We start from the raw sequence: 12,887 nt of genomic DNA, 5'->3' as shown, positions 1-12,887 counted from the left end.
CTTTAAAGATCTGATAATTAGTGGAAAAAACTAGAAGTAGCCAAAACTAGGTGTTTAGATTTTCTTGGAGTGGGCTTGGAAGTAGGGGAAAAAAAACAAGATTTGAAAACCTTATCTGGGTCCTCAGGAAAACTTTTAAGCAAAATTCATTAATGCCTGTTTCCTTTAGTTGTTACTTAGAAAAGCACCTGATAAAATAAATTTAGCCAAGATAGATCTCCTTGGAAACCAAGAGGCAGAACTGTCTAGTGTTTTTTTCGTCCTCCACACAGAGAATATTTAATGTAGGACTATTTTCATAATAAACAGCTACAATTGTTTTGCATCAAAAGTAAAACAGGTGGTCTTTGGCAAAAAGGAAAAATCCAACCAGATGAGAGGAATGGAACACTGAGAAGGACCACATCAATCACTGGAAGATTATCAGCCACATGAGGGCAGGAGCTGTGCATCCTTTTTCCACTAGAAGCACCCACTAGCCCCTGGCACGTGAGTGAATGAATGAGTGAGTGAAAGTCGTCCAGCCGTGTCCGACTCTTTGCAACCCCATGGACTATACAGTCCATGGAATTCTCTAGGCCAGAATAGTGGAGTGGGTAGCCTTTCCCTTCTCCAGGGATCTTCCCAACCCAGGGAGAGAAGCCAGGTGTCCCGCATTGCAGATGGATTCTTTACTAGCTGAGCCACAAGGGAAGACCTGGCATGTAGTAGGAGTCAATAAACACTTACGAGTTAATTAGTAAGTAAATGACTCCTTCCAGACCCACCCATGCAGACTGAAATTCATTTGGTCACCACTAAATAATACCTTGTGCGTGCATGAGTGCATGCTAAGTCACTTCAGTTGTGTCCAACTCTTTGCAACCCTGTGAACGGTAGCCTGCCAGGCTCCTCTGTCCATGGGATTCTCCAGGCAATACTAGAGTGGGCTGTCGTGATCTCCTCCAGGGGATCTTCCTGACCCAGGGATCAAACCCGCATCTTTTATATGTCTTTTGAAGGCAGGCAGGTTCTTTACCACTAGCACCACCTGGGATGCCCAAACAGTGCCTTGCCTTGTATATGCAAGCATACTACATCTTTCCTCCACAGAAATTCTACCAATTGTCCCCTCAAGTAATACACTTATCCAAAATATCCTTACAGTTTTATTAAGAAGGTGAGAAAGTATGTCTAAATTACTTACTAAAGTAGCCACTGAGTTTGCTGTTCTGGGTCCAGTCTCTTTCCTTCAATCCAGCCTATACAACTCAGCCAGGTTAATTTTATGTTCTTTGTACATCTTAGAAAATACAACAGTACTGTGGCTAAGTATTCTATTTTTGTGTGGCCCACTGCTATTCATTGAGCAGATACGGAAAATCAGCAATTACTGGACTGGAATGGGAAAGGCAAAAAAGTGTCAAAGAAAAAAACACCATGTAGTGAAAGGTCTTATAATAACTGACCCCCTTTGAAAATCTTGAGATTACTATCAGAGGCTTTCATTAAAAAGACTCTGACGGTAATTTTCTTTAGCACAGTTCTAGAACTGACACAGATGGTTTGAGTATTTATACCCATTGAGGTAACACATTCGATCTTCAAGATAAATTCAAGGTTCATCACCTTTTTGAAGCTTTCCTAAGTCATAGCACTCAATATCTGTGAAAACACTTTGCAAACGAGGAAGTGCTAGACTATAGGTCTTATTATACTAGTTGCTAATTGACAGCCTCGCCTACATTCTACCATTTAAATCATCTTACTTAATTCTCCAAGTGGGTCTCGTCTCCCCTCAAGAAATGAAGAATTCTTTGAATTGTTTTCTCAATTTCTCTATTACGTCTCTATTTCTCAACACCTACAACACCATGAGTCAAAAATAAGTGTCACTCAAACTTCCTGACTTCAACATATGTTACAAAACTAATCTAAAAAGCTAAAAGTGGTACTGACATAGTGGTTTAGTTGCTAAGTCATGTCCAACTCTTGACATCTCATGGATTGTAGTCTGCCAGGCTCCTCCGTCCATGAGATTCTCCAAGCAAGAATACTGGCATGAGTAGTAGCCATTTCCTTCTCCAGAGGATATTCCCAACCCAGGAACTGAACCTGGGTCTCCTGCATTGCAGGCAGAATCTTTACCAACTGAGCTATGAGGGAAGCCCTGGTACCACAGAGACAGACAAACAGATCAATGGAACAGAAGACAGCCCAGAAATAAACCATCAAGTATATGGCCAACTGGTCTTCGACAAGGATATTAAGACCACTGAAAGGGAAAAGCAAAGTCTCTTCAACATATTCAGCTAAGAAAACCGGATATCTACACACAGAAGAAGGAATTCGGAACCTCATCTTACACTATATATAAAAATTAACTCAAAATGGATGAAAGAGTGAAGTGTAAAAACTAAAACTATAAAACTTCTAGACAAAAACACAGAAAACTCCATGATGTTGGACTTGGCAATGATTTCTTAGATACAATGCTAAAAGCAAAAGGGATTGCTTTTTGATGGGATTACATCAATATTTAAAACTCTCATGCATTAACTGACACAACATAGTAAAAAGGGGAGAAAATACGTGCAAATCGTGTACCTGACAAGGGGCTAATATTCAGAATATATAAAGAACTCCTACAACTCAACAACAAAAACTCAAATAACCTAATCAAAAAATGAGTGGACTTCAGACATTTCTACAAAGATGATATGCAAATGGCCAACAAGCATATGAAAGATGCTCAACATAACTTATCAATAGAGAAATGCATATCAAAACCACAGTGAGACATTACTTCATGCCCATTAGAATGGCTACTAAAAAAAAATAATAATAATAACAAAATAACAAGTGTTGGCAAAGAAGGGCAATAACATTGAAACACTGCTGGTGGGAATGTAAAATGGTATAACCGCTATGAAAATGAGTATGGAGATTATTCAAAAAAATTAAAAATAGAACTATTATATGATACAGAAATCCCACTTTTGAGTATATATCCAAAGGAACTGAAAACAGGGTCTCAAAGAGATACGCGGGCATCATGTTCACAGCAGCACTATCCACAATTGCCAAGAGGCAGAAGTAACCCAAATGTACACCTATGGATGGATGGGTAAACAAAAGTGACACACACATACAATGTAATATTCCCTGGTAGCTCAGCTGGTAAAGAATCCGCCTGCAATGCAAGAGACCCCGGTTCGATTCCTGGGTCAGGAAGATCCCTGGAGAAAGGATGGGCTACCCACTCCAGTATTCTTGGGCTTCCCTGGTGGCCCAGATGGTAAAGAATCCGCCTGCAACGGATTCTCTCTCTGTTGGAGAGAGAGACCTGGGTTAGATCCCGGGATTGGGACGATTCCCTAGAGGAGGGCATGGCAACCCACTCCAGTATTCTTGCCTGGAGAAGCCCCATGGAGAGAGGAGCCTAGTGGGCTACAGTCCATGGGGTCGCAAAGAGTCAGACACACCTGAGCACAAAGCACAATATTATTCGGCCTTAAAAGGGAAGGAAATCCTACCACATGCCAACAGGAATGAACCTGGAGGACACTATGCTAAGAGAAATAAGCCAGTCACAAAAAGATAAATACCGCACAATACCACTTATATGAGGTATCTAAAAAGGTCAAATTCATAAAACAGAAAGTAGAATGGTGATCGCCAGGGACGGGGGAAGGGAAAGGAGAAGTTGTTTAGTGGGTCTAGTTTCCAATTTGCGAGATGAAAGCAGTCGGAACTTCTGTTTCACAACAATGTGAATATACTTAACGTGACTAAACTGTATTCTTAACAACAGTCGAGATGGTCAATTTTACGCTATGTGTTCTTTACCCCAGTAATAAAAGTAAGTGCCACACGCAACCACCAAATTGGATTTACTTGTTCTAGCTCCACCGCAGGAGTTCTAAGCAGCCTGATCCTTTCAGCTGCTGGCAGCCATTTCCAAATTTCTTCCAAGTTGTCTTTCTAAGCCAAGCGGACAGTACACGTGATCAGAGGCTCTCCTATACCCATCCAAACTGAAGTTTCCACACGCACCTTATTGTCAAGCATAAATCCAAACATGATATAAAAGCCATTGTGTTCTCAACTGAATGGGGGAGGAGCATAAAAGAACCACCTATTGAGTTTCTTCTAACCACCCATCCACCCAGAGAAATACCCCACAGTCCACTGCCACCCTCCACCCTCCCTTACACACCTGATCCCAACCCTTGAAAAATCACTATTTTTAAATGCTCCCTTGAAGATAGCCTTCATAACAATCCCATCGAAAGTGATTATTAGGTTGAGGCTCTCTTAATAAGCCTTTTCTGTGAATCCTATAGCTCTCCAAAACCTATCATGTACCTACTGAAACATTATTTTATCACACAAGTATTATACCCCATTCCCTATTACAAAGTATCAGTGCTAAGATCCTAATTAAAATTAATAAAGTAACACTGAGGCTCTTGGAAGAATCACAGGCACTTCTCAAACCAGAAAAGAGATGAGGGTCAGGAACCACATTCAGTCTTAAGCCTCCTAATGGGTTTCCCAAGGGCACATTCTGAGCCAGGAGTCAAACATCATCCCAAACATATATATACACACAAAGCACACTCTCTTTACACGTGAAATTCCAGCTACTCAGATATTAGACTCTAGCAAACTATATTGGCAGAAGCTTCTGAGGCCTTCGTTGGGGCAGCCAGAAGTATGGTCAGGGGAAAGGGAGGAGTTAAATCAACTACACACTAACCCTCATTTCAAGAGTAAGAACAACTTGTTTTCAAAGTCTCTGAAAGAAAAGGCAGTATGGTTCACACAAGTCACATATTTACATTTCTTGCAAAAACACAGGAAAATACTCCTTTCCATTTATTTCCCTAAGTATGTACAGGTGAAACAAGGAATCAAAGTTAGCCAAACTGGGTGCAAATTTTACAACATTCTATTAATGCATAATTATATATACCTCTTGTAAGTATCTCCATATAAGTACCCTCTGTTCTTAAAGGCATGAAACATCACAGTTCAGTCATCAGTTGTTTCTCTGAAAGCATCAAAACATGAAAAGAAACTTATAAAAACCAACAGTCAGTCAATTGTGACAACTAAGACTGTAAAAGGAAATGCAAAAATCTTAGAATATATCAAACTATAATTCCTATCTAGGCAAATAATTGAGAATATCAATAAATGCATTAGAAAAAAATAATGTAGGAGCCAACGTAAATGATACTGATCAGAGTCAAGTCTTGACTATAGGAATGTGGTCACTTAGCACACAGCCCTTTGCTTTTTATTTCTTAATAGCTTCATTCTGAGAAGTCTGGACCTCATTCTAAAAGGAAGCAAGATGTTGAGCAGCAAAAAAACAATCAATGACTATATACTTGTAGCTTTGGTAAAAGGCTTTCTGGAAAAATTAGAGAAAAGAAGAATAACCAAAATTCACCCTGGTGTCTGTGAAAGTCATTTAACCTGGACCTACTCTAGGGGAGGAGAAAGAAAAAAAAGGAAGCCAGTGGCCACCACGGCTGGCTGGTCAGTCCGCTCCAGTTGCCTCTAAGTGACCCCTGGGTTTGTGCAAATCAAAAACTCTCCATCTCCAGGTCAGCATTCTCCGACAAGCAAACATTCTCCCCATGCCTCTCCTGAACTGAAAAAAGGGAAATCTAACATTATGTAATTGCCCGTTTCCCACAATTTAAAGTTAGGCATACTACAATCCTAATTAGAGGGAGAAGATGGTACAACATGACAAGTAACAAATTAGGAATCCAAAGGCTGAAAATTCTCATCCCAACCTGCAGAGGCAAGAGAAACAGTTTCGCCTGCCTCTGTGGCACACCCCCCAAGGTGCTGCTGTTGACTAAAGTCCAACGAAAGAAGCCCCTGACGTTCCTCCGTGTCATTTCGTGTCGTCTCTCTAGATCCTCAAGGAAACACTCACGTGTTCTTCACAGCTGGAGTTACGTCACTCCTCCCAGGCAGAAGCAAAAGGAGAAAGTGGATGTGGACCAGTCCCTAACCTCAAAAGATACTCCCCGTGCATTCTCTTACCCAGGTGATCACGAACCCGGTCACACTTGTGTTATTCACCCTCATTCAAACCACCTGTGTTTAAGGGCTCCAAGGTAAAGGGGATCTTTCCCATGTTTCTACAATTTGCTCCAGTGCTCATCAAAAACCCACCAAAAGAATAAATGAGCTATCATCTAAGAATAATTAACCTAGTCTGTATAAAACCCTTGAAAAACAAAGTGCTATAAAAATGTGTGGGTTTTGTTTGGCTTTTTTTTTTTCTTTCAATTAGCTAAGCATAGGAAAAAAACAAAAATCCAATGAGGCCAATTTATTTCCCAGACCTAAACAGTACAAGTGCAATAGATAGAAGGTTGTTGTATTGTCAATCTCAAGTGATAGTGGAACATTCCTATTTTAAATAGCACTGAATGTGGAACAGATACAAATTTTTGTGTGAGCAGTGAAGCAATAACACAACGCTTTACCCTCCTGGGGGAAGGGAGAGTCCCTCATCAAAAGGGCAGTCACCCAAGTGGCAAGGATGTCTCTTCTCTCCTGGCTCAGATTACTCCAGTGGAAGTTGGGTGGGGCTATATATATATCACTCACATTTTCAACAGGAAGCTTCTACAACATTTTCCTGTTTTATGTGCCATTATACCTCCACCTAACAAATCCTCCCTAGCCTCACCTCCCAATAACCCTTACTTGTAGCTGAGAGACAAGGTCTGAAGTTGCCACTGTTATAAAAATAAGGGGGGCACAACAAATTTCTATACAAATGAAAAATGAGTTTAAGAAAGGAAAAAATGGTCAACTACAAATTAAGTCTGGCTTCTCTAAAGTGCATACAAGTATATTATCCTCTGAGTTAAAAAATAAAAAAAAAACTACAGGCGCTATGATGTAAATATTTTTAACTAACTCGTAATTTCTTTCGCCACAACGTTGTAATTTGAGTAACTCTAAAGCTTAGTTACCGAACACTACATCAATGCAGTTTTCATGGCTTTTCAATCTTCATGTACATTTTGTCTCATTAAGCTTTGCTTCTTCTCATTTTCAGTTCAGTTCAGTTGCTCAGTCGTGTCCGACTCTTTGCGACCCCATGAACCCCAGCACGCCAGGCCTCCCTGTCCATCACCAACTCCCTGAGTCCACCCAAACCCATGTCCATTGAGTCGGCAATGCCATCCAACCATTTCATCCTCTGTCGTCCCCTTCTCCTCCTGCCCTCAATCTTTCTCAGCATCAGGGTCTTTTCAAATGAGTTAGCTCTTCGCATCAGGTGGCCAAAGTATTGGAGTTTCAGCTTCAACATCAGTCCTTCCAATGAACACCCAGGACTGATCTCCTTTAGGATGGACTGGTTGGATCTCCTTGCAGTCCAAGGGACTCTCAAGAGTCTTCTCCAACACCACAGTTCAAAAGCATCAATTCTTCTGCTCTTAGCTTTCTTTATAGTCCAACTCTCACATCCATACATGACCACTGGAAAAACCATAGCCTTGACTAGATGGACCTTTGTTGGCAAAGTAATGTCTCTGCTCTTAAATATGCTATCTAGGTTGGTCATAACTTTCCTTTCAAGGAGTAAGCGTCTTTTAATTTCATGGCTGCAGTCACCATCTGCAGTGATTTTGGAGCCCAGAAAAATAAAGTCAGCCACTGTTTCCACTATTTCCCCATTTATCTGCCATGAAATGATGGGACCGGATGCCATGATGTTAGTTTCTGAATGTTGAGCTTTAAGCCAACTTTTTCACTCTCCACTTTCGCTTTCATCAAGAGGCTCTTTAGTTCTTCTTCACTTTCTGCCATTTTAGACATTTAATAAAGACTGAATGCTTGAGTGGAGGGGAAAAGTAGTAAATAAATTTTAACATGATAGACTCTAAGACGGGGGTGGGGGAAAACAACAGCAAACAAAAGAATACAGTTAAATCTGAAGACCTGTCTTCCAATCACTGTGTGATCACTGACTAGTTCTCCTATACTCTTCAAAAAAATCACTTCAACTTTCTGGGCTTCAGTTTCCTCATCTGGAAAATGGAGAAGGGCTAAATGATTTATGCTCAAAATCCCTTCTAACTCTAACAATCTATGAATCTGTTCGTCAGAAAGTAAGAACATGCAATTGCAAATAAAACTGTGGTTTACAAGTTACTTTCATACACATATTCTCAATAATTTCTGCAGCAAAAAGATGAAGCATCGCTGCGGGAAAAAAATACATTTTTTCAGAAAGATAGTTCAGGAAAAGGTTTGATTACTTTTTAATAACCCGTAGCTGGAAAAATTGAAACCCAAAAGTTCTAAAGACAAATACTGGGCCCCATTATTTCCAGAATAAATTCAAATAAGTTATAATTCAAAAATAATTGCAAGCTATGCAAAACTTTTATAGGGGTCTCAGGGTATCATAACATCAAACCAGGGAAGGTCACTACAAATGCCCCACTGCACTGTAAGTTTCTTGAGCCCCAGAACACAGTTTTACCCACCAGTGGAATCACAGAACTCAACAGCATGCCTCCCAGACAGAGGCACTCAATAAATACTGTTTGACTTACTGCAAACCTCTAAAGATTAGGAATACAGTGATATTGTGGAGAGAAATTTTTTTTTCTGAATTGGAGATATGAAATTCTGTGATTTGAGTCAAAAAGAAGAAAGACGCATTCTATATCAGCAGGCTAGCTCTACCCAAGACTTAGCAACTGAACAACAAAGCTCTATATTATGAGGATGAGTCAGTCTGTCTTCTTTAGAGAAAGCCCAATTTTATCAGTTTACCAAAAGGCTCAAATCTGCAATGTCACCTGAAAATCTTCAGGCTAGGTATACTTCATATGTACACTGACATGGACCAATAGAAATGATGGCAGGACAGTGAGGACCAATAGGAAGCATATATTCATGTTATCGTCAATCACTACATACATTCCCCTAAACTGCAAAGATTGAGAGGATCTGTACTCTTACACATGATCCGCCTCTCCTCATGCTCCTGTTTCACAGCTCAAAGAGATAGAAAACAGCCATTCATTGAAAAACTCAAACTGACAGAACAGATACACATCCCAACTCACAGTCGACCAAGGTCCTCCCAAGTCTCTGCGAAATCGCTCATCTCCAACAATCTTCAATCTATGGCTTCAATAAAGTTACTAGAAGATATTTCTCAATAGTTGTTTTAAAAAAAATTCAAGCTGTGGCTGGTGATAGGGGTGGAGAGACCTACACCAAAATTACACATCTAATTCAATGCAAAAGCAAAGAAAACCAGGAAATCACAGTGAAAGGACAGAGTTAAAAGACTCTTACTATAAATTTGAGTGAGCTGCTTTGCAATTAGTATTGCAATTATTACCAGCAGTTCATCAACCTCATCACAGAATCCTATGATGAAGTCACAATTAATACTGCCTAACACTCTAGATCTAAAAAGTTCACTGCACCAGAACAGCAATTTCAAACTCAAGGAGCAGTACCAGCAACCACAGAGAAGCTAACAGCAACACCTGCTGACTGTCTTGAGCCACCTGCCAAACTTGTTCTCTCTCTCAACTAGAGAACTAATGATACAGTCAACATCAGGAGCCCTTTACTTAAGCATAATGGGATACGGAAAAAAGTTATCAGCCACAAAATACCATTCACCCCTCAAAATCTCTTATTTTGCGCCTAACCGTTCATGTGCAAATCATCACCCAAAGCATTTTAAATGCTCTGTTAATTGCTAATGCTTAAGTATGAATAATTTATTTCATGGGAAAAAATGTTTTAACATTAATTTTCTCCTCAAGAACTGGCACGTCATCTAATAGACACTTCAGTGACCATAAACTGCTTTATGAAAACCTTTTATTTGAGACTACTCCTGTTACCACTGTTCTCTATTATTTCCATCAGATTTTTTTTTTTAATTCTGGTAAAGGTGGCTTAATTGTAGCTTTGGAAAAAATGAAAAAGAGGAAAGTGAAGGTCATTAAATCCGGATTATATAGAAAATTAACAGTGTTACTAAACTGGGTGCAGACAATGATTCTACAGGACTTTATCCTGTACTTTTCCAAAATACTAAGTGAGAGAATCTTTGCCTGGGATGAATATTCCATATGAGAAAATGAGAGAAAGTTGACACTTAACTCCCACAGAGTACGAGATAAAAACAATGGCTTTAAGAGTCTGAGTCAGAGTTTCAACATGAAAGGTTTGCTTTATAGAGGAAACGCCAACCCCAGTTCATCCAGACAGACCTGGAACCTGATGAAAGTCGACACCTCTACTCTGAAATTTGCATCGCATCACAGGCTCCCAGTTTACAAATGTAATCGTTTAGCAGGTAGTAAGAATTTTAGTGAGTGCTGCCTCTAAAATACCCGTCAAGAAAAATAAAATTTGTAAGATAAATGCATCCTAGGGTCCATTAGTTTTGCTTCTCTTCAAAACGAATACCAACAACTCAATTAAACATCTTCCTTGAAAATGAGCCACTTCCCTCCTCTCTATGTTCTCCAAATGGTCAACCGATGAAATTTCAATCTGCCCAATAAGATTACTTGTCCACCTAGAAATGCCGTGGAGCGATAGGGAGCTTGGCAAATTTCCTTTAAGGTCAGGATCGAAGTTGGAAACAGATGGGGCGAAGAAGAAAAAGTTCTTTTTTGCAGTACCTTCACGATGCCTCAGCCCTCTCGTGGTTTACTTGCTCCAAGAAAAAGCAGATTAGAGCATCCTAGGATTTCGCTCCCCACCAGACCCCCGGGAGAGAAATGAACCACCCACGGGCACCGAGCTGCTCTTCCCCCTTTCTCACGATCAAACCTCTCGGCCCGTCCCTCCAGCACAGCGTGCAAAGCGCTCACCCAGGTGACTGAAGGGGAAGGGTCAGCCCGGTGGAACCGAGAGCGGCTGGGTGGGCGAAGCCACCCCGACCCGGGCGCGGGTCTCCCGGCCTCTCACACAGGCGCCTGGCGGAGAGTTGTGCAGATTCAGATTGCGAGGTGCGCGCGCGCGCGCGCGCGCCGGGCGCGGTGCAGCTCGGACTCGCCCCCGCCGGGTTGCGCTATCAGCAAGCCACCAAATCGGAAATTAAAAACTTTGACCGGCCTCTCCGTGTACTGCTCCGTGCCTCGGACCCGCGCCCCAGCCAGAAATGGGGTAGGGGCTGTCAACAGTCTTGCATCCCCCAACTCCCCTCCCCGAACCCCAGGCGCCGGAGCCACTTACCGCTCGGCCGCCGCCGCGCGTCCGGACGCGTCCGCCGCGCGCTCTCCCTGGGGGGGGAAAAGAGAGAGAAACCGTGTAGACGGTCGGCGCGCGCTCACTCGCCGCCTCCTCTGCGGATACCAGCAGGCTGCGAGGCCGGGTCGGGCGCCGCGCGGAGGTGGGGGGGGCTCGGGAGAGGTGGAGGCGCAATCAGCCCAACTCCCGAGCCTGGATCCGAAGGGGACCCGGAATGCAGGCTGGAGAAAAGCCGGCGGGGGGGCTGCGCTCTCGGCGGAGTCGGGGGGCGGAGGTGCACCCCCCAAGTCCCTGGGCATCAACTATTGTCTGGGCGCTCGGGTCCCCGCTCGCGCCGCCTCCGAGGTTCAGCGCCCCCCATCCCGCCCGCCTGCCCCCTCCCAAAAGAAAGAGCCGAGGGGGCGGCCGGCGCGGAAAGTGAGTGCGGAGTGGCTGGGGGGGGAGGTCCGAGGTGGACGCCGGGGAAAGGGGAGGTGCGTGCCAAGTGGCGGGGGAGGGGACAGGTAACTGCAAGACGGGGGGCGAGAAGGCCCGGGAGGGTTGGAGGGGGAGGAAATGGGGAGGGAGCCACGGAGGCGGGAGAGGATGGAGAGGCTTGTGGGGGGCCGGGGTGGGGGTGGACGGCCTTTGAAGCGCAGACCTGGCGCTCCCCGGGGACCCTCCTCCCAGGGACTCAGCGGCGCTCTGACTTTCGCTCACTTGCTCACGCACACAGTGAACTCGCTCACAAAGTTGCCGGCGGTGGCAGCGCCGCACTCGCCCTTCCCCTCCCCTTCCCTCCCCGCTCGCCCGCCCCATTCCTTCCTCTCCTTCACTCCCTCCCACCGTCCCTCCCCAAGTCTCGGGTGAGATCACTGCTGTGCTGTTCAGCGCTGCGCTCAAATCTCGCGAGAGAAGCGACAACTCAGCCCAGACGGCGGGGGAAGTAGAACGAGTTAGAAGGAGATGGGGGGGCTGGGGACCGCGGAACTCCTAGTTGCTATGACGACGGCAAAGCCCTGAATTCCTGTCTCCAGCAGAGAGCCCAGGCTGCAAACGTGGGTGCAGGTTTCCAACCTGCGCCTTCCCTTGCCCGACGCCCTAATACTGGTGGGGAAAGCAACGGCTGGAAGGGGGAAAAGGACTTTTAAACCCCTTCGAGAGGGTTACCTATGGAAGACCAGCGTCATGACATCTGGCCAAATTTGGCAAATGAGGCTAATTATTGAAGAGGTTCTGGGACAGATTTCTGCCATAAAAGTCAGCACATCTGTGAACCCCCAATTTCCTACCATATATCCAGTTTTCCAACCTTCCTGTCTTAACCTTAGCCCCCAACCTCCACTGACTCCATACTCGCCTCCAACCACTCCATAGGCTCTTCCCCGCCGCACCTATTCCCCCCACACCCCCACCAACCCCTTTTCACCACTTCCACCACCAGGCTGAGCTCCTTGAGGATGTGCCTTATCCATCTTTGTATTCTCAGCGCTTCCACAGGCTCGGTACATAGTAGGTGTTTATTTAATGTCTGGGGAGGGGGGCGGGGGAATGAACGCAGAGCTATGCTTGTTCTCAGCACCGTCACCTTCCCTGGAAAGTATTTGGGCCTAGACTCTAAGTTTCTGCTGCATAGTTTTGTTTTT

At 43.9% G+C, this 12,887-nt stretch overlaps 1 protein-coding gene across 19 annotated transcripts in view; it reads right to left on the bottom strand.

Annotated features, from left to right (window-relative positions):
• The window catches only part of SIPA1L1 (signal induced proliferation associated 1 like 1), a 368,059-nt gene extending 355,961 nt beyond the window's left edge, over positions 1-12,098 (bottom strand). For 6 of the 19 annotated variants that reach the window (XM_081508905.1, XM_081508917.1, XM_081508900.1 and 3 more), the window contains exons 1-2: positions 11,962-12,098; positions 11,248-11,294 (exon numbers count right to left, since the gene is read on the bottom strand). The gene's annotated coding sequence lies outside the window, so the exon portion shown is untranslated. Of the gene's footprint in view, positions 1-4,957; positions 5,036-10,883; positions 11,295-11,902 lie in introns of those variants that run through there. The other 13 variants (XM_081508901.1, XM_081508915.1, XM_081508895.1 and 10 more) reach the window with 6 other exon arrangements.
• Positions 12,099-12,887: the final 789 nt, after the last annotated feature.

Source organism: Giraffa tippelskirchi, chromosome 7 (genome assembly GCF_054371585.1).
Source record: "Giraffa tippelskirchi isolate mGirTip1 chromosome 7, T2T-mGirTip1v1.2.pri, whole genome shotgun sequence".
Taxonomy (NCBI): domain Eukaryota; kingdom Metazoa; phylum Chordata; class Mammalia; order Artiodactyla; family Giraffidae; genus Giraffa; species Giraffa tippelskirchi.
The sequence above is the reverse complement of the archived record's forward strand: the minus strand, read 5'-3'. Positions and strand labels throughout refer to the sequence as shown.